The sequence below is a fragment of the Eupeodes corollae genome, chromosome 2 (assembly GCF_945859685.1).
Source record: "Eupeodes corollae chromosome 2, idEupCoro1.1, whole genome shotgun sequence".
Taxonomy (NCBI): domain Eukaryota; kingdom Metazoa; phylum Arthropoda; class Insecta; order Diptera; family Syrphidae; genus Eupeodes; species Eupeodes corollae.
In genome coordinates this window covers 120,135,554-120,158,790 of record NC_079148.1, presented here as the reverse complement: position 1 = coordinate 120,158,790, position 23,237 = coordinate 120,135,554, and the positions used below count along the sequence as shown (strand labels likewise).

At 32.5% G+C, this 23,237-nt stretch overlaps 1 protein-coding gene across 1 annotated transcript in view; it reads left to right on the top strand.

The window, feature by feature from the left end:
• The window catches only part of LOC129944699 (putative uncharacterized protein DDB_G0291608), an 82,507-nt gene that overhangs the window by 50,239 nt on the left and 9,031 nt on the right, over window positions 1-23,237 (top strand). Inside the window, exon 2 of the mRNA XM_056054325.1 lies at window positions 3,824-3,910. The gene's annotated coding sequence lies outside the window, so the exon portion shown is untranslated. The remainder of the gene's footprint in view (window positions 1-3,823; window positions 3,911-23,237) is intronic.

The window sequence follows — 23,237 nt, the reverse complement described above, 5'->3', positions numbered from 1 at the left end:
GTATCCATTCGATTTTTCTCAAAATTGTTTTGAGTATTGAAAACAATATTTCTTATGAGCAAAAATTAGTTGGAAGCCATAATCTTAAATTTTTCAAAAGATATTTGAGTCGAAATTCAATTTTTACCAACTTTTGTAAAAATTTCTTCGATTCGATTTTTCTCAAAATGTTACTGAACGTTGACAACAATATTTTTTAAAAGATAAAAGTAGTTTAAAGCCAATATCTCAAAGTTTGAAAAGATTTTTAAACCAAAAATCAATTTTTACCAACTTTTATTAATTTTTTTGTTTCGGTTTTTATTTTTCTGGAAAAAAACTGTCAATTCGATTTTTTCGATTTGAATATTGAAAACAATATTTCTTATAAGCAAAAATTAGTTGGAAGCCAAAACCTTAAAATTTTGAAAATATATTTGAGTCGAAATTCAATTTTTACCAACTTTTGTAAAAATTTCTTTTAAGTTTTTATTTTTTGTAAAAAGCTGTCAATTCGATTTTTCTCAAAATTTAACTGAATGTTGACAAGAATATTGTTTAAAAGATAAAAGTAGTTTAAACCCAATCTCTCGAAGATTTGAAAAGATATTTGAGTCAAGAAACAATTTGTAGCAATTTTTATTAATTTTTTTGTTTAGGTTTTTATTTTTCTGTAAAAAAATTTGTCAATTCGATTTTTCTCAAAATTATTTTCAATATTGAAAACAACATTTCTTATAAGTAAAAATTAGATGAAAGCCATAATCTCAAATTTTTGAAAAGATATTTGAGTTGAAATTCAATTTTTACCAAATTATATTAAGTTTTTGGTTTATGTTTTTTTTTTTTTGTGTAAAAAACCTTATAATTCCATTTTTCTCAAAATTTTAGCAGATATCAAAAACGTCATTTTTCGTTTTACAAAATTGTTTTTGAGACAAAATCATTTTGTACCGTAAATTGGATTTTTTCCAAAAATATATTTGTTTGGTATCACGCTACAATATATAATATAAAATTTAATTTAAGTCTCTAGCCTCATTGGTTCGTAAGATATTTAGGGTTTACCTAAATGTTCACCTCTTTTAAGATGCTATGGTAAAAAAACACCCACGCAATTTTCTTGAGAGCTCTTTCTGCCTTAGTATCTGTATTACAACAGTTATTTTCAGTCGATATCTCGTTCTTGAGCTCTGAACGCCGAAAAAACGTCGCGAACGTACGTACAGTGTACACACGCACGCATAGACATCTTTCCAGAAATCTTTTATTCGACTCTAAGGACCTTGAAACGTCGGGAAATGTCAAAATTTTCAAGTTGACAAATCGGACCCATTACAATAACTTCATATAGGAGCTTAATAAAGAAGCATTAAAATGTTAATCATGTTTTTAACTGAATAAAAAGAAAGATCGGTACCGTTGTGAAACCAGCCTGATTTTTCTGCCCAATACTCAATCTTATGACTTTGACTAAAATCAGCATCAAATTGAATCCAAATTCAACATAAAAATCACTTTTTAAATTGAATTTAAATTTTATATGCAAGGTGTGTTGTTTTATGCCACAGTACCATTTATTAAATTTGAAACATCTTATCTCAAAATAATAATAAAAGTAACTTTTTCTAACGCCTCTTCAATCAATATCTATTCAATTAAATAATCTTATCTTTTAAACAGATCTTCATCTTTCATCACCTTCTTGATAATAATCATCGTAATCTATGAATATTTTATTTTTGTACATTTTAAAATACTTGATTATGTCAAAAATCACTAAGATACCAAATCTATATCGTTTATATTAAGTGTCTTTTGTTTTTTATCTTGTTTTCGAAAAAACAAAATATCGTCACGGTAATATCTAACACCCTAGGTGACGAAAATATTACATTCCTAATTTGATTTTTTAATCAGATCTCATTTAAAAAAAAATATTGACGATGAAAAAAAAACGAGTAAAGCACTTCATATGTTTTTTTTTTTAATTAAAAACTCCTCCCACATTGTGTAAAACCTCACTTTCGAAAGCTTTCATAAAAAAAAGTTAAATTTTTTCAAAAATTCCATAGTTTACTTCTCATTTCTCATAGCAGTTATAGGTGCCTAAAGTCAAACCCAAATAATGGAAACAATACTGTTTATACTTTATACCAACTAAAACTCATTTCATTTCTAATAAAAACCCCTTTCCAGCTGTGAATTTAATAACTTTAAATGACATTTTTCGTATTTATAGTTTAATCAGTAATGTCTTATAGTTATTTATTTTTTTAATGAGATAAAATTTAACAACAAAACATGACGATTTCACCTTTTTTTTTTGTTTTGTTCGTTTTAAGAGAAAGGTCTCGTTTTAAGCTCGACTTAGATATGTTAATGTCATTGTCTGTGAAAATCAATAATGATCCATAAATACCTTTCTCACCTTTGGTGACAAAATAAAAAAAACCATAGAACTTTTTTTGTTGATAAATTATATTTGTTGAGATTTTATTAAATTAACGAACTCATTGAATGATGATGAAATAAAGCTTAAACAATTAAAAGAAATAAGAAAAAAATCTTAAGGTGGTGATTTTTCCTATTCTCCACTATAAACCTACCTTTGTCGTGACAGTGGGTTCAATTTAATTTGTTTATATTTCGATCGATTTACACAACTTTCGATGACAGCTACACCAGAGAGGCGAGGCATTTGTATCTATATACAGTTTGAATGAGACCAAAAGGTGCAAGAAGATCAAAAACTAATGCCCGACCGAAGGTAAAGCGTGTCTGACACTTTTTCAGAACATACAAAACGATTATGCCATCTGATACGTGTATAGTGTTGTAGAGTATCTGTGATGTATAACTAGCCTACCTACTGTGTCATTGAGAACACTTGCTGCGCGTGCGCAACACAATATTATCATTATAGCTTTACCTTTAGAGATCCGTCGTCGTCGCTCCAAGACCAAACAACCAAACATTGTCTATACAAAGTGCTGTGCAAAATTATAAAAGAAACAAATCTGAAGATAAAAAAGAATAGAACAAAAAGATACAAAGTGGTATAAAGTATCTTTTCTCTGCAACGAAAGATAGAACTCGCGCGCCGCTCACAAGCTCGCTGTGTTGAAGTTATTCTTGTAGATCGTCGTGTGTGACCATAGGTTAATTCTGTATCTATGATCAGTACTTGAAATAAATAGTTAACAAAAAAATTTGTTCAAAAATGTCAGAAAGTTCATTGTAACTGTGCTGTGGTATAGAAGCTTATAGATATCAATTATTATTTATTATCCCAATCGCTGTCAATAAATCTTTTATCTTTGGGGCTGGGTTTCAACAACAAAATTCGATGTATAACTCCTTTTCCAGTTAACCTGTTCTCAAAGAAAGAAGATACAAAATTTATTACTAAAGTCAACAGATGAATACATCATCATAATAATTATTTGAGTTTGATGATGAAGAAAAAATTCCAATTATTTTTTTTTGTTGTATATAAATTATTGAGATAGGTCAAATATTTTGAAAAAGTATCTTTTAATCTATTTGTTTAAATTTCTGAGTGAGTGGAAAATTTTGTTTAATAATAAGTTTGAATGTACAAGAAAAAAAACAACAAACAAAGAAAGAATTAAAATTTAAAGAATAGAAAATTTATTGACTAAAGAAAATAATTTTATGATCGAAACTTTTTATGAGTCGGGATTATCCGTTATAAGTTAGAATATTTTGTAAAGATGTTGTGATGGTTTTATGATTTTTGTAAATTAAATAGATTTTATTTTTCATATAATTTTCAAGATTATTTAGTTTAACATGATTTTTTTTTTGTTTTTTTTTTTAGAAAGAACCTGCCTATCCCTGGATTGAATGCAAGTTAAATATTGATGTGGGAAACAACTTTACAAAGAATTAAATCACTCAATTTATGGTGAGTATTTTACATTCATAATACTTGGACATTTATATTTTTAGTAATAAGTTTATATCATACAATTAAAAAAGCGGTTTTGGACTTGAGCTTAGTCTAATGGTTCATAAAGTTAACGATTAGAAGGTTTGATAGTTAATTGATATTTTTATGATTTCAATTTGAAACTTTTCCGTTCAAACTTTAAAAAGAACATAAACAATCAGTCCATTCTTAGAGCTGATTATTTTGTTGCTAAAATAGTTTGTTATTTGTTTAAGTTGAAGAACTTTTCTTATGATTTTTGGAAATTCACATTTCTTGACAGTTTTTAAGGTACCAATATGGAATTAATTTAATGTTTTTTTCGTATACGCCTGAAATTAAAGTTTCTGATTTAATTTGTATGAGTTTTGATTATTTTTTTGGTGCCTCGACCTGGATTCATAAAAGGATGTCGCTAACAATACGAATTACCCAAAATGATTTACAAAAGCAGCTCAAATGACTGCAATTTTCTAAAACTTATGTTAATTTTGACTGATTGAATGCGTTAAATTTCCATAAACTCTCCTAACCTATCCAAACAAATATTTCTTCTTATGGCTATTTTCGCAATTTATTTTGTATTTATCTTTCAATCTAATCAACGTTACAGTCTGTCAGTCTGTAACTTTCAAAAACAACAACCCACCTGCCAAACAATGACAACCTATCAGTCGAAATTTATTGCACACTCCCAAACCAAATTTGATTGAAATATTCATTCAACGACTTATGGTTGGTATACAAAAAATTGTCTAAGGAGTCATTAAATCACTCAAAGTCATTTTCTTATTTTTCTAAATTTATATTGAATTTGAAAAATTAAAAAAAATAAATTCAAGAAAAACAAAACGTTCTGTTAAATTATCAACATTTTACCATCAATCAGTTGCCTCATCATCATATAGTAATTTGTATCTTATTCTTTTCTTATACCAAAATAGATAGATCCATACATCCTTCTTCCAAATGATCTTCTTTTTCATCAACCGTGCATGACTAAAACTTTCAACCAAATTTGGTTTCAACACAATCATTTTTGCAGACTCACCTAGTCAAATAGTCATCATTTAACGTTAACTTCATAAATCTATCTAAAACTTCTATCAACTTCTTCATGGTGATTCTTTGTATAGTATAAAAGTATCTGACAACTATCTCCAGGCAGTGTAGATACTTTATGGAGAGTTTATGGAAGAAAAACCATTACTTTGGGTTTGATAAAATACAAAAAAAAAAAAACAAACAAACTTCACTTTTATGCCCAAAGACGATTCTAATCAGTGAGTTTGTCATTTGTTTCATTTCGCCATATAAATAAAATACAAATACCATTTTTAAAACTTTATATAAAAAACGAAAAATAAAAAACCGAGAAAAATCGACAAAACTTTATGGTTAAGGTGAATAAAATATATACATTTTTTTATCACGCAGACATCACGCACGTTGATCTATTGACTTTTATGCTGCGTTGCGTACCTATGCCTACACTACTGTCAATTCGTATATTATTCTCATTTGACAGTTTCGCTATACCTAAAGATACAATATCTTACGCACCATAGGTAGTTACGGGTATCATACATGTATTGTATATATGCACCTATATCGGATATAAAAGGCTCTGTAAGTTTTGTGCTAGCATGTCATATAGCAACCTTACTTAACAACCCTATATTTGATGAAGAACCTAACCAAAGATCGATCTTTATACGTGATAATCCAAAATTGTAACAAAACCAATTTGTGCACTTTTACAATAATCAACGTTTTGGTCTCCTTAATGCTGATATTTTATATAGGTTGTGTTGTTTTTAAAGGTAACAATTTATATACACACAGGGAGCACTGAAAGTATCTACATGGTGTGCAAATTGAAGAAAAAGTATCAAGATGTTTTTTATTTTAATTTTTTTTGAAGGTGAGAAGGAAGGGGTGGATGCCCTGTTATTATGGTCAGACGATAAGATAAGCTGTCCTCCTTCGACATGATGGCAAGTGCCCAAAAAAGCTGCCGACTCTCGATTCTTGAAGATATATCTTATATCTACCAACAGACTGCAGTGTGCAACCAACATCGCCGTCGTTGCTCGTCGTCTTAGTCGTCGAACGACAAGATCAATCATATATGGTTGTCTGAGCATTGAAGTGTCTGTCCAATTTTTTGTTTTTGGAATTTGTTCAAAAATATTTTTAACAAAAAACAAAACAAAAACTACTTCACTCGCTTGGTTGTGATTCCTCTCGCACTCTGCGCATTCATCCTCCTCCACATAGCAACAGAAAGTCAGATTCAAGCATCATCATCATCAACAGATCGTCAGATCGCCGCCTTCACTTATTGAAAATCTTGTGTCATGCGACATGGCGAGGTCTCAGGCCTCTTTAAGTGATTTTTTCCTAAAAAGAATCTCTCGAGAAAAATTCTCAACCAAGTTGGCGACGAATGCCGCCATATCGCCATATCGGCATCACCACCAGCACCACCACCGCCGCCAACAACTATACAAAAATACCTACCTACTTACTAGTACTCGGAATCCATTCCACAGGTGGATAGATACATAGAAACATGGATAGATGATTACTAGCTCTGCGATAGATGGATTGATGATGGTCAAGTCAGTCGTCAAGCAGTTACTTCAGCAAACGATATTGGTAACTGGCTTGATGGTTGATGTTGGGGCGTGAGTTGGGGGCATATACTTGCAATGCCTGCGAGGTATTTTTATTAGGCATTTCTCATAAAAAAATCATCTATCTTGTCAAAGTTTTGAATTGTTGCCGATTTTCGTTGGAGATTCGTTCCTACAAATAGATAGATACTTATTGCAAATGTATCTATCCATCTATTCTATATACTTACTGGCTGTTGATGGTGCACGCTCAACTGGTAATAGACGACAACAAACATCACATCTCGTAGAACAACTAACCAACCAACGACAACGACGACAGACGGCAACGTTATACGAATGTCTCTCTTCTTGTCATCGTTTGTCGTGTGTTTTGCAGAGATTGCGTCTTGCACGTTGCGTGAACAAAACACTTCGTTTTGTTTATACCACTCACTTGTATCTATATACATACCTATACATAAATCACATTACTATGCTTCTATGCTATGATGATGATGATGATTCGAATGCGAATATAAATGCGAATGCATTTAGATGCGATCAATGAATTTGTACGCATTACTGACTATAGTGATTTTCAAATCAAAATTCAACAAAAAAGATACTTTGTATCTATAAGATATTATGTATGTACTTTTTGTAGTAATTTTTGTTTATTTTACTGTCAAAACGTAAAATTAGAATTAAATAAAATGATTTTTTTAAACCATTTATGGTATTTCTATCCTTTTAAGATACACGAAGATACATATAGATACAAAATCTAAGTTTGTGCTATTAAGGCCGAACGTAATAATTTATAATAATATAATCTGTAATGCCTACATGTGTAGATATATGAACATATGAACTGCGTTTCAAATTTGCTAATCTTGACATATTATTATTATTATTTTAACATTTTTGATCTCTCGTCATGTCTGTTTCTTTTTCTCTTTCTACCTGTCATCGTTGTTATTGTATATTTTTAAGTATCTTTATGTATGGAGTGTGTATATATTATGAATGACAGACGAGATGATTGAAATGTACCAAGAGTTTGTTCATACATTTTAGATATTAAACTGAAAAAAGAGTAATTAACAATAGTTAAAGATATACCTACCAATAGATACAACAACAAAATTGATAGAAAAACGTGTTTGCATTATAATACTCTTGTTGTGTAATTTATATCAATGAAGTTTTGTGTTGTATAGAAGTGGAGAGTGATTGTACCACCTTGCAGATACCAATTTTAGACAACTATATATACAAGTACCTATATATGCATGAAAAAGAGCTAATAACAAAAATAAATAAAATTGCGAATTATACAAACTGTGAATCGTTGCATAAGATCTTATTATTTTTATTTGTTGTTGCTTTTTTTTGTAAAAAAAGAGAACGAAAGCGATAAGTATTTTGATTTGATTAGTTGATTATTATAATTACTGTTATTTTTAATTTTTGTTATTGTGTTGAATGAAATTTATTATGTGCCTACACTTTTTTAGACACGATGTGTAATTAAGTACAGTTAAATTAATAATAAAGTAATTAGAAGAAGTGTGTTTCAGTGTGAAAGGAAGAGTTCAAATTAATTTGAATGGTCCTTCGAGCTATGAAACTAAGAAGTATTTTTCGGTTTTTGCATATCAAAATGAATCCATATTTATTTTTCTTTGAAGTAACCAAGGGCTTAAAGAGAAATCGCAATGGTTGACTTTAGAGTGGCTTTATTCAGCTTCAGTTAATTTTTGGCTGAATCATCGATACAAGCATTTTTTTTTTTACTGTGATGATTCTTGTGCCTTTAAAAATCGATTTTACTAACGTTATTTAATTTAACGTTTCAACTGACCTATACTTTTCTGTGTTTGATCAACAAAACTAATGGAACTATCACACAATTACACACTATTTTGTAGTGGCAATAAACAAATACTCAAAAAATTTAATGATTTGGTCCTTCGAGCCGGATTTCTTGTATTTTTTGTTTGTTTACTTTTTCAAATTCTATCTCAATCAAATTACACTTTGATTTGATAATATTTATTTTAGCCTGCAGTAATTTAAGTCTATTATTAACAGTAAAACAATCTCAATCAAAAAAGCTCATATAGTACTTGCACTCGTAGTTATCTCAAGAACGTGGTCTACTTTTCGTAAATATATCTACCACCTCGTTAGTCAAAAACCTGTCCTCATAATAGAGCTAAAGAAATATTTTAAATTCATTAATTTGATTGTAAATTATCTGGCAGCTTCATTAATAATTGTAATAACTCGCCAATGCTAACACAAATAAAATTAGGATAGTGTACGGCGAACCACAACAGTGTTTTTATTTGTTTGTATATTATAATGATTGGCATGTTTTAACTAATTACGCCAAGATTTATAGGTTTTTAATTTCTTTCTGCATTTTGAAGGAATTTTGTGTTTATTCTCTTAAGACAGAAAAAGATACAAAGTATCTTAAATTGTACATTTAAACGCGGTTAAATACAAATGAAAACATAGGTAGGAATGTACCTATAGAATCATTTTGCTTTTTGTAGCTTTTTCAATTTTGCAACTATTTTCCTGCGAAAACACTTTAAACTTGTCTTCGCGTAGATATCTAAAAGACACGGATTGGAATTTTTGAGATACATATTGAGTGTTTTTTTTTCTTCTTATTTTTGCAACCTACTGGGCTACCTTTATATAGGGAGGAGGCGAATAGTATGCGAGTATCTACTGTTACAAAACTCGATGATATACGCATTATGCTTCCAACTGACTGATTGTTTTAGTTTTGTGGTGAAAAAGAAGACGAGAACTTGGTTTAGTTCAGTCAACCTTGTGTTTCTATATCTTTGGCTTTGGCTGCTGTATATCTGTAGATACACCACAGAGACATTATACACAGTGCCAGCAGCGCTTAAGATACACAAGCAGATATAAAAGATACTATAGGTTGATTTCCTCGCATTACAAATGCGGTTTTTCGTTGAAATGCGGGTGTTGCTCTACCATACAGCCGTCGTCGTCGTTCAGAGCCGCCGCCCGGCCCGTTCGTCCTCATCATCGTGCGTCGTCGCATTCGTAGTCGTTGTCAGCCGCCTCCACTGAGCCTAGCTAGCTGGCTGGCTGGCTAGTCTCTCTCGTTCCGAGATCATCGACTACGACAGCGAAGTCATATATGCAGCACATCTAGTTTCAGGATCAAGTCGAGTGGCGCGCTGATTTTTTTTTCTTTATTTATATTTTCTGTTTTTTTTTTTTTTTTTTGCTGGATCTGAAAATGCGGGAGCTTGAGCCTTGAGGTTTTTGAAATTGTTTTTATTTTTTATTTTGTTTTTATAGTTTGTCGTTTCTTTATCTGTTTTGTTTTAATTTTAATTTTTTTTCTGCGGTAAAGAAAAGATGCACATTTGAGGGGGATGTCTTTCTGCTGTGGCGAAATGAATTTAAACTTGAACACACAGATAAATAGAGTTTCTGCAGATGAACAACTCCTTTTAGGTCTTCAATGTACCAAGACTTTATAGTGTCGAGTGATTAGTGAGACCAAAATAGATGCAACATTATATATGAATCGGTTTAGTTTAGGCCCATATTTAAATATATGCTGGTAAAAAGTTGGGATAGACTCTATCTAAAGAGTCTGATGGTATTCATCTCCTCTTTCCCACTTATACTTTATCCAGTGCAATGCACAGACGGGGCAATCGATAGAAACCACTTCGATGGTGGTAGAGGCTACAATATTTAGCGGTTAGTTTGGCAGGTATAAAATATGACAGGAAAAAAAGCAAACAAAATATTAAACTCATAAACAGAAATAGTGGAAGTGTGGGAATCTAAACAGCTGCGAAAATTTAAACGCCTTCAATAAATATTAAAAAAAAAAAAACAAAACCACAAAAAAAGAATATAATCATAAAGAAATAGAAACTCAGAGTTATTTAGTTAGCGGATATTGTTAATTCTATTGGTAGTCGTAACCATTTGAAATTTGAGATTAAAGCAGGTCAAGGAAATTTATTGGAAGTTTCTTCTTTTCTTGTTCAGATAGTTCTGATGCACTTGATCAACAAAATATTCTATATCACGAGGTATTTTTGAAGAGTCTTAAAACAAAAATTATGATATTTTTGTATGTACCTACTTCGAAAAGTTTTTATATCTCAAGATATTACAGAGTAATTGTCATATTACTTACTATTATTTCAATATCTCCCAACAACTAAAGGTCACAGTTTTTTAACATACCACAAACATTTTAAACATTGTGCCTTTTGATATCCTTTTCAATATAAGATTTTTACATTTATTTGGAAGTTTATTTTTCGTCATATTTCTCGTTAAACTCACACAAGTTCAAGTAAATGTTTGTGTCTCATTTTCTGCTGCTGTAATTTTGTAACTTCCTAGACGGTCTGTGATAGAATTAATACCAGTTTTACTTCCACTTGTTATATAAGGAGATAAGTCTAAAAATAGACCTCTTAACAGCTAATATGCGTGAATTTCATAACAAACCATGAAGTTTTAATAACTAAATCTGCCCTCAAGGTAACCCTTTTAGGTTTTTAGCTTTATGTCTTCTATTATAATTAGCTGTTTTTGTTAAGTTTTTTTTTGTTTTGGCTAAAAATAAAAAATAAAACAAGCACAAGTTAATTACAAGCTTCACCTATGAGCCTAAGACCCTATTTTGTGTGTAAAATTAATCACTTTTGATGAATGACTATAGTTTTGTTAAGCTACCACTAAGCAGCACCACCATCACCAACCATCACTATACTAGTCATCACCACAAATTTCATTATTACCACGCAATTTTAAATATTTTGTATTCCCTTAGCATCCCTAAGGCTAAAGAAAGGTGGTTTTACCCAAATCCATTCACAAAAACACAAAGATTTATCACACAAAGAAATACAGTTAAAGATTATTATTATCAATCTTAACTCGTCGAATAATATTTTGATTAAAGAAACAAAAAAACTAAATTAAACTCATCGAAATTTGCGGTTATTTATTTTATACGTTCTCAATCTCTTGAGTAAAACAGAAGTCTTAATCTTGAGAAATTGGAATATCCTTCTTCTTCAACACATTTAGTCCTTTTTTTCTTACATTTAATTCTTCTTTTCTCTTGTGTTGAGAGGTAGTTGTTTTATTTCTTATCCAATTTCCTTAAGTGTAATTTTATGCATTTCCATGTGTTTCCCCCTACACTAGGTATTAACTTACTATACAACCGGGAGCCGCATCAGCTCAGCAACCTAAAGCACCAAACCAAAATATATGCACTCTGTAAAAGTTTTAGTGTTGCCGCTGCAAGAGAGGCTTTTTCTGTTTCTGTTGCTGTTAATGCTGCTGCTGCTGTTGAGGTTGGTAGTACGACCGATGACAGGATCGTTTTTGCCTTTTGGGATACTAAATTGACTTTGATCACGCAATCATTTTTATCCTCTACACCTGAGTTTGCGAGAGTGCAGCGCGGCAGTGACGGCACGGCGAGGCGGCGGCGACGGTATGGTGTGGCGTTGCTGAGCTGAAGCTGAAGCTGACGCTGTTGAGCTGAGCTGATGCAAAATGCAACCGGGCGGCGCACAAAGATAATTACGAGAAAATTACAATCGAAACATACACACTTTGGTCGGATTGGATATGTTGATGTTGTTGTTGTTTAATGTTTTTTTTGTTTTTTTTCCAAAGTAATGAGGGGGAGAATTGCAGTAGGTATAGGAGAGAAGTATAAATATACGTTTAACTTTTTGCCAGGATGTTGTAGGAGCTAAAACAGCATCTGTCCATCTTTTCGTTTGGTTTTTTTTTGTATTTTTTTTTTCGCCATCACACCCATCACCCCACCATTCTCTCTTATTTAGATGTCGAATAAACAAGTATCTTACTTCCTCAAATGGTCATGGATAGTCAACACAACATAACACACAAGTGAATATATAGCTATAAACTGTACATATGCAGAAAATTGTAATCAAAGAAAAACGCATAGTTAATAGTAGATATACATTTATTTATACGTAAGTACCTTTTAAGATACAAAACATTATACGCAACATGTATCTATAACCAATTTTCACGTGTAGGGGATGGGGTGTTAAATGCTATTTCCGCATTTAAACGCAGTCTAATGACTCAAAAAATTATGTCTTTAGAATCCAAAAAAATATATGTACAGTTGTTGTACATCGGAATAGCATACCAACATTTTGTGATGTTTATATGTACATTTTCATGTTGCAAAGAAAATTGAACATGAAGTTTCCATACTCAATTCGAAATAATATTTGTAATGACAGCAACTATTTTTAAGAAGTTAAAACCTGTGATTAATTTGGGCTTAACTCTGATAAAAAACCTATCATTGGTGGAATAAAACAACCATTCTTTCAATTTGAATCTATACATTTTATCTTATACAATAATAAAATTCCTCAGATTAGCCCACCCAAGATTAAAGGAATACCATTAAGCTTTTCCGATCAAGCTAAATATTTGGGCCTCATTTTAGACAAAAAACTAAATTGGAAGGCAAATATTGATGAAAGAGTCAAAAAGGCTACTGTAGCGCATTTTACTTGTAAAAAAGCCATAGGATCAAAATGGGGCCTCTCCCCAAAAATAACCCACTGGCTATCAAATCAAATATCAAATCAAATGGGGTGGCGCAACAGTCCGTTGTGAACCAGGGCCTAGTGACTTACAACTCTCAACCATTCCTGTGTGCGAGTACTGTTGTCAGGAATGGAAGGGACCTACAATTTAAGGCCGAATCCGAACGGCTAGTTTGAGAAAGCACTTTTTCATGACAAGAATTACTCTTGGAGAATTTGTCAATTCCTCGCAAGAGGCAGTATCCGTGAAAAGACTTTGGATGGCACAGGCAGGGATCGAACCCAAGACCTCTGGCATGACAGTCCAACGCACTAACCATCATGCCACGGGTACCACTGGCTATACACTTCGGTAATCAGGCCGATACTCATTTATGGAGCCGTCGTATGGTGGTCCGCACTGGACAAGATGGTAAATCTAAATAAGCTCATTAAAGTCCAGCGGTCAGCAGGTATGTGCATCACAGGAGCACTTCGCACAACACCAACCGCAGCACTGGAAGTGCTTTTAAACCTAACACCACTTGACATCTTCTCTAAAAAGGTGGCTGCCAACTCATGTGTAAGGCTTAGAGCCATATGTCAATGCACCAGTAACAATACTGGACATACTACTATTCTAGACAATTTCAGATCTATCCCAGATCGCTTAGACTATACCACCCCAAAAATGGTATTTGGTAAAAGATTCCATGTGTCCATCCCTTCAAGATCCTCCTGGGAAGAAGAAGGACCCCTATACTGACGGTTCAAAGACCGATCACGGAGTTGGAAGTGGTATCTTTTCAGAACAACTGTCTATCATTGATTGGCAAGTCTATCCTATAGACTTGCCAATCAATGTAGTGTATTCCAGGCAGAAGTAATGGCGATTAAAGAAGCACTATCCTGGCTCAAAGAAAACGTTATATCTTGTAAGGATATACGAATCTTCTCAGACAGCCAAGCCGCTCTTAAATCTCTCGCGTCTGTCTCCACAAACTCTCGAACAGTCCACGATTGTGAATCATCTCTGAATGAGATGACGGAACAGTTTAACATTCACCTCATTTGGGTGCCGGGCCACAGAGACATTCCGGGAAATTGCAAAGCCGATGAGCTCGCCAAAAACGGAACACTTCTGCCTTATGTTAGACAAAAACATAACATAGGAACACCACTTGCTACATGCAAATATCTTCTCAAGCAATATGCTCTAGAAACAACAAATGCTAGATGGTCACAAAGTACCACCTGCCTAGCAACCAAGCAAATATGGCCAAGTATTGACTTAAAACGGTCAAAAAGCTTGATATCACTGAGCAGACAAAGTATAAGCTCTACAATTGGAGTAATAACGGGACACTGCCTCATAGGAAGACATGCTCTGAGGCAAGGGGTCTACACAAATGACTTCTGTAGAAGCTGCATGGACGAGGAGGAAGAGGAAACAGTCCAACACCTTCTATGTACATGTCCAGCACTCTCCATTAAAAGGAATTACTTTCTCGGTAATCCCTTCTTCGATAACACCAGTGAACTGGCAACGATTGACACAAAACGTCTCTCTAACTTTATTAAAAGTACAAAATGGTTTGTTTAAATTCATTACTCTCCCATGAGTAACCTCATTAGTGGTATCACAATGGACCCTTGAGGTCTACGTGTGTCAATGACATCTGGACAGCCACTCAAACCTAAACTAACCTATCTTATACAATATTGAGAATCCCAATTTGTGCAGATTGAAACAATGTTGACGATAGGAAAATAGGTACCACACAAAGTCGATTGGCAATGTTTATTTGCGATGTGTAAGGCATGTTTGCATTAAATAAAAAAAAACTTATAAAGCTGTCAGAGAAGTTCAAAGCTTTTTTAATAGTTCTAATTGTGATAATTTCAAAATTGAAATTTGTTGAAGAAACAATCAAAATTTTCATGTGAAATTTTAGGATATCATTCTGAAAAAAGATGCATCACAATACCTACAAATTCTTTGTGACATAATTCAAAATCAGTTAGAAAACAAGTGGCTTTTCCTTGATAAGCATGCAATCTCAGCTGTTAGCATTCATATTAAAATATATACCTGCAACCATAACATTACCTCAACCTTGCCTTCTCTAAAAGCCTAAAAGCTATTATGTAATTTAATTTTAAATTTACTCGTATAGTGTTTGGCTTTTGTTTTTATTTTAAATTGTGTTATGCTAAAAACAAGTTAACTAAATTGGCTTAAATGTTTTAATGCCATAAAAAAGCAATTAAAAAATGAAGAAAAACAAAACTAACAACACAAAAGTGAGAAATAACAATAATTATTATTACACTTTCAACACACAGTTTAAGATTGTGCATACGCACGTTGTTGTTGTTTTTGTTGTTGCTGGTCATATAAACATTACTATTTTTTTTTATTTTACAAAAGACCAATGGAAAAGGGGTATGTCGGTCGTTTTGTAGATATAGATATGTATTTTAGTTTTGATAATGAAGTTAGGTGACGCTCTGACAACAACTCGTAACTATACGCGACAACACTGAAGACCGACATGTAGCTTCGTCGTCGTTCGTCGCGTTGCTATAGGTTCATAAGTAGAGAAGATGACAACTTTGCCTTAGGAGATACATGTATATGAAACTTTGTATATGAGAAACATAACATCAGAGATGAGATGAAATTTTTAGCGCTTTTATATGTTTTTTTTTTTTTTTTTTTTTGAAGCGGAAAAAAATAACTTAGCATGTAGATATATCTGATGGAAAATATAGCAACAAAAAAATGCATATCACTATGGATGTATCTTAAACATGCATCTTTTCTAGCTAACTATCTCTCTGTCAAAGGTGGCGCGCATTAAGTGAAATTACATGTAGACAAGGTGTTTGTTGGTTTTTCTTCTTTTGCCCCTCCTCCTCCGCCTTCTCGGTCTCCTAGCGCATATATAAATCTTCTCTTTAAACTATCTTCGAACATCTGCACATAATATCTATCTATATCTTCCTATAGACCAAAGTAACTTTTGGCTTGTTTGTATAGGGAATAGCTTTATTTTCGCTCCACCTCCTCCCCCAAGTGAAGTTTTTCTTGAATATACATATGTACATCAGCTTAAAGAAACATTTTATGAAAGATGTATCTAGGGAATCCTGTTTAAGTTATACACCAAAGTTACAACAGCAAATCGCGCAGGAAGAACATCAACATCTACAGCAACAACAACAGCAAAAAAAATGGCAAAATAAAAGCCGGGATTAATCACCAGAGAAATTAAAAACTAAGAATGAGAAATTACAAGTTGATTATTGGTGGTGGTGCAGGGTAATTTTCAGAATTACATTGTGATTACACCCAACACAGCAAAGCATAGCAAAGTATAGAAGTTTACTGCATTGAAGCATTGCAGTAGCAAAATTGGCGGCGGAAGTGAGGCTGCGGGGCGACTGTGGTTGATGATGGAGGCATCGATGATGTTTTTTTTTTTTTCGTTATGATTTTTTCTCTCTGATGGCAACACTGGAGTGGAGGAGGAGCAGTAAATTGCCTGTGTTTTTTTTTGTTGTAGTTTTTGTTGCTGTTTTTAATACCAACTTCCTTGCTGCCGCTCTTTTTGTTATCCTCCTACTTGCATTGGAATTTAATAATTTCCCATCAGTTCAGCTCAGTTCAGATTCAAAACAACAGTATGGAATTAGTTTGCTCAGAGAGTTCTGTTTTGTGGGGCTGTGTTGGGATGCTGACGTGCTGCAAGAACGGTTGCTGCTGCTATACGGCTGCACTTCATTGTAATGACGATGATTTTGTGCCCCCAAGGGTTTTGTTGCTGCAGCAAGCATCAGTAGCACCAGCATCATCATCATCGTCATCATCGTCGTCCGTCGTCGTCGTCATCATGGTCGTTGTTGTAGTTCGGAACCAAATACAGAAATTGCCTTGGCTGTTTGGTGATTTTGTTTTGTTGTTTTACATTACAAATGAGTCTTTTCCTGCCGTCCAGTTTTTTTTTTTAATTTTTTTTTGAAATTCTTATGGATGCATTATTCCACCTTCAACCGAAAATGAGTATAAACATCCATCAATTTATGTTTTGTATTTTTCTTCCTAAAAAAAAACTGGGAGGACGAAGTAAAAAAAGATCAAATTATCATCTCTTTGCGATCGGAAATTTCTCAATGAAAATTATAATGTGGAATCAATATCAAGACCGATCCATGGCCTTTTATAAAAAGACAGAAAAAGTACTGTATAAGATACCCTCACTTAGGTATAAGCACAGAGAACGAACTTATCCTTAACCCAGATCATTAAAGTGTTTTCTCTCTTTCTCCAGGCAGCATATTTTTTTTTTTTTGTTTTAACGAAATGAAATACTTCAACTTTTAAGGCACGCTAATGATCGCGTATCTTGTTTTTTTTTCATAAAAAATTTTCAGCACAACAAAATAACTACCTCGCGCCACCTCCTTCGCTTTCAAAAAAAAAAATAATTTTGAGTTGTATCTTTTCTTTTTCTCTTAAGTTTTGGCAAAAGAAAGCAATTTAGATAGATAGATTGTTATTACAACATGTGTGGAGCTGAGGAATAAAACAAAATTATTACATTGCTGGTTTTGTGCCTTTTAAAATTCATGTATGTGCAAGTGGTGATCTTTATCAGGATCATCGCCATACAAAAATAAAAATATCAAAAAAAAAAAAAAATGTATCTGAGAAGCAAAAAGAACATTTCTACACAGCAAATAAATCGCGCAGAACTTATCTATATCTATACTATGAAGGTATATTTTTACATAATGTAGTGAGCACATTTTCCCATAATGAACACGCCAACATATATCACAGAAGCCATTAAAACTGTAAAAATCTGTTGGATTTATCATTTCTCATGAGAGCCGAGCGGGAGGGCCTGAGATACTTTTTTTTGTGTATATTTGCAGTTTCGTGGGATGATGATGATGATGTTGAAAGCAGTTTTTTTGATTCGAAATAAAAATATTCCTTGAGAAGATTGGTTCCTACATATTATATGCATGGTGCTTGGTTGGGTGATGATAAGGATCATCGTAATAATGATGATATATTGAGACCAGATGCATTTGTATCTTTTTGCAACCACACATATTTCCTTCACATCAGAATACCAGTATTTTGGTTTTAGTGTTGTGTTGTGGGAGAGAAAGTAGAATGAGGCGGATATTTATATTTTTAAATAATTTTTTTTTTAGTGAACTTGATATTTGATGAAGTGGAATGAAAATGTTTAAAGGAGGAAGGTATCAGCTTTTTTAAGGACATACGTTTATTGTTGTAAGTAAATAACAAACAGCCTTAAGGAAACAAAGAAGGCTTTAAGAAGTAAAGGGTGATTTTTTTGAGGTTAGGATTTTCATGCATTAGTATTTGACAGATCACGCGGGATTTCAGACATGGTGTCAAAGAGAAAGATGCTCAGTATGCTTTGACATTTCATCATGAATAGACAAATCATTGAATTTTATTACCAAAATCAGTGTTCGGTTCGAAATGTGTTTCGCGCTTTACGTCCGATTTATGGTCTACATAATCGACCAAGTGAGCAAACAATTAATGCGATTGTGACCAAGTTTCGCACTCAGTTTACTTTATTGGACATTAAACCAACCACACGAATGCGTACAGTGCGTACAGAAGAGAATATTGCGTCTGTTTCTGAGAGTGTTGCTGAAGACCGTGAAATGTCGATTCGTCGCCGTTCGTAGCAATTGGGTTTGTGTTATTCGACCACATGGAAGATTTTACGCAAAGATCTTGGTGTAAAACCGTATAAAATACAGCTCGTGCAAGAACTGAAGCCGAACGATCTGCCACAACGTCGAATTTTCAGTGAATGGGCCCTAGAAAAGTTGGCAGAAAATCCTTTTTTTTATCGACAAATTTTGTTCAGCGATGAGGCTCATTTCTGGTTGAATGGCTACGTAAATAAGCAAAATTGCCGCATTTGGAGTGAAGAGCAACCAGAAGCCGTTCAAGAACTGCCATGCATCCCGAAAAATGCACTGTTTGGTGTGGTTTGTACGCTGGTGGAATCATTGGACCGTATTTTTTCAAAGATGCTGTTGGACGCAAAGTTACGGTGAATGGCGATCGCTATCGTTCAATGCTAACAAACTTTTTGTTGCCAAAAATGGAAGAACTGAACTTGGTTGACATGTGGTTTCAACAACATTTCTTTGGAAGACAACATTTCCGAAGAAATTCGGGCTATTCCGGCCGAAATGCTCGAAAAAGTTACCCAAAATTGGACTTTCCGAATGGACCACCTAAGACGCAGCCGCGGTCAACATTTAAATGAAATTATCTTCAAAAAGTAAATGTCATGGACCAATCTAACGTTTCAAATAAAGAATCGATGAGATTTTGCAATATTATGCGTTTTTTTTTTAAAAAAAGTTCTCAAGCTCTTAAAAAATCACCGTTTAGTTATGATATTGAAATTTATTATCGTTGGTAGTGTAAGGCGTATTGCATAATTTAAGGCTAAAACTTTAATTTTATTTATTTTTACATACAATAAAAATTAAGACGAGCCCTAATCTTATCGAAAATTTATATAAATATGCATTTAAAAACAGCATTGCAAACTATTTGTCTTACAAGGGATTGAAAATAAGATCGAATATTAAGAGTAACCAAAAAAACGATATCCCAAGGTTTTTACTCCAAGTTTAATTAAAAATTGTAGTTTATTAATAAATAAAAATAGATTATAAAAATAGTTTAAAAAAATCACAAAAATGTACATTCATTTCTTTGAAAAGTCAAATAAAAATCAAGAAATAGAGAATATGATTTCAAATTCCTTCCAATTTAGAAAAACAAAAGTATCCCGCAGAGTTTGAAACCAAATGATTTTACTATTTGACATATTGTTTTAAACCAAATTTAAAATTCCAATTGGATTATCTATAAAGTATAATTTTTTAATAATTTATGATAACATCACGTGATACATTTGTACATATACAAAATTATTTAAACCTCTTGAACTTGTGATAAATCATAAAAGATATTATTTTGATTAAATTATTAAATTCAAATTTGGCAAAATAGAATCTATAATAAAACCCCTTTCAAATAAATTCTATTGAAAATTGATTAAAGGCATATCCTTTTATTTGTTTAAGAAAAATTATGTTTAAAAATAGTAACAAACAAATGTTTAAAACATATCATAAACAATATATCACCTTAACAAACTATTATTAGCTGATCAAGATGTAAATTTCTTTTAGTTTTTCTTTAATTTTTTTGTTTTATTTGTAAAACAAAAGATTTATCACTAGTTAATTTATAATATAAACAAAAATATTAATTTATTCTTATAAATTATGCTATAAATCATGATAAATATAATAAATTAATGACAGAGCAAAACAAAACTCAAAGAACCACTCCTACTGCATAAATTAATCAAACAATTAACTTAGTTTTAAAATAAGCAATAACCAAAGCCAATAAAAAAAACTAAAATGTTAATTTGAACTTAATTAAGCTGCGCATACAAATAAATTATATTAAATTGTATCCAATTTTTGAATTAATATGTAAAATAGTTAAATATTTTATGGGATGTAATTAAAATCCAAAAGAAAGATGAGTGGACTATACATAAACATACTATTTTTTTAAATCAATTCTTTGACATAGCCTCGAGCTACTGTATTTGTATTGGCCTCTGGTTCACTTCATCGAGCCTCCACACTCTTACAAATATCCTATTCTTAAAAATTACAATGAAGGACACTGTGGCGTATACTTACTTCAAACAAAAAATATTTCAAAAGAAGTTATTGCATGCTTTTGATTTAAGAAGCAAATTAAGCCACTTTAAAAGTAAACAAAAAAACCTCTCAATCTTATAATCCCCTAAGGCCAAGTGCATTAAGAAAACAATATTCTTAATAATTCATGAAGCAATCATTCAAAAATAGAAAAAAAGCCAAGGAAATTGACAAACTCAGAATCTACCAGACAACCAAGAACATCATAAAAGTGACAGAATTATGCATTCATCATATTTGCTTAACCACAACTTCTCACTCTCACCCTTCCTCCTCCTCAAATGGTGACATTTTAATACTCCACACTTTAAATATATATATGTTCATGATTTATCCGCACATTTGTCCACGCAAAATATAAAAAAAGAAAACGTGATAAAAGCAAACAAAAAATAAAAATAGAGTCATCTAGTGTAGGAATTGCAAAAAAAGATAAATAATAAAAAAAAATATCGGCGCAAAATTTGCGTTGGTCGTATCTTGTCTGCCCCATGTCTGTATGTTTTTTCCAATCTTTTTTTTAAGAAACATTTTTTTACTCTTGTTTAACTTTTAACCACACTCAATGCGTTTTAAATTCTCCCACACTGTCTGGTCTCGAGTTTTTCAGGCTTTTTTGTTTGTTGTTGTATTTTATTTGAATGACACTGAAGTGGGTTGCTTATCAACAACTTTCTCGACATGACGACAATCATACAAAACTTTATGCTTGCTGTTCATCAATCGACATTGATGAAGTGATATGAATACTCCGACCGACCTACCTTTCAGTACCTGGGTGGCAGCACTGGCCCACCCCTTTAGTAAATATTTAATTGAATACCCCCGTTTTTATGATATGCAAGTGATGTGTGTTGAGTGGTGAGGTTCCGTTAAGGATAAAATGATATTCGCATAAGAGAGAGGAGATTAAAAAAAAAAACTGTCACCTTCATAAAATGGCTGTTGAAATATCCACCATTTCTATTTTATGATGTTTTTTGTCTCTTTTAAGTTATTCATAATTCAATCGCAACTGACCAAGAGAGATAGTTTTATTTTATGTGTTGTTGTTTTTTTTTTTATCCACCACACCAATATACTCACACTCCTCACTTTATAAAAAAAAGAAAACAAACTTGGAGCAAAAATACAAAAGAATAAACATTCAACCAGTCACAATCCACACAAAACAGTCAGCGATGAATGGTTGGGCTATTTATTTATTTATTCCATTTTTTTTATTTTTTTTATTTTGCTCACTTTGGTTTGTCTGTTGATGTATTTATCTTTTCAATTAATTCCGCCAATTCATACCCCCACTCTAAATCCCCGCTCCAATCTTTTTTGTTTCACTGTTTTGTATCCCAATGGAGGTAGGAATAATATAACATCAACAACAACAACAACAACAACAACAACAAAAAGATTGACGGTACGGTGATCGTTTGGTTATGGGGTATAAGCGTGTTGGTTATTAATACTCAACACGTTTTTTCTTTATTTTATTTTGCTGTGATCATAGTTTCATTCGCGACTGTTAAAAGAGAGATCGACAACGACACACGTCGTTGTCGGCGCGGCGGTAGTGCATAGCGAATGGCCGCCCCAACAAATACACCCACATTTTTTTTTTCAATTTATTTTGTTGGTGCAAATTTATATTTTTTTGGAGAGAAAAATACATCTTACCCTATTGGCCAAATGGTCAATGGAGTTAGAAAGAGATATAAAAAAAAATACACAGGGTGACTAGTTAAGTGAAACGAGCATAAAATTCGAATATTTTAACACAGTTTTTGGCACATTTGGTTTTTCATAAGGATAAACATTCTTGGTGTAACAGGTGGCGCTATTGAAGATTTATTTATTGGAACTTGACTTTGGGAAATTTAGTTTTCTTCTACTTGTTTTACAATTTTTTCTGGATTCTAGACGAAATATTCTTATTTATAATATGAAGTAAAATTTCTGTCAGATGAATCACCCGTGGCGTGATGGTTAGTACTCTGAGCTGCAATGCCAGAGGTCTTGGGTTCAAACCCTGCCCCTCTTAAGTTTTTTCACGAGTACTGCACCTTGCAAGGAATTCACAAATCCTCTAAAAGTAATTCTTGTCTTAAAAAGTGCTTTCTCAAACTAGCCGTTCGGATTCAGCTTGAAACTATAGGTCTCCTCCATTTTTGACAACATAACTCGCACACAGGAATGGTTGATAATTGTAAGTCACTAGGCTCTAGTTCTTAAAGGACTGTTGCG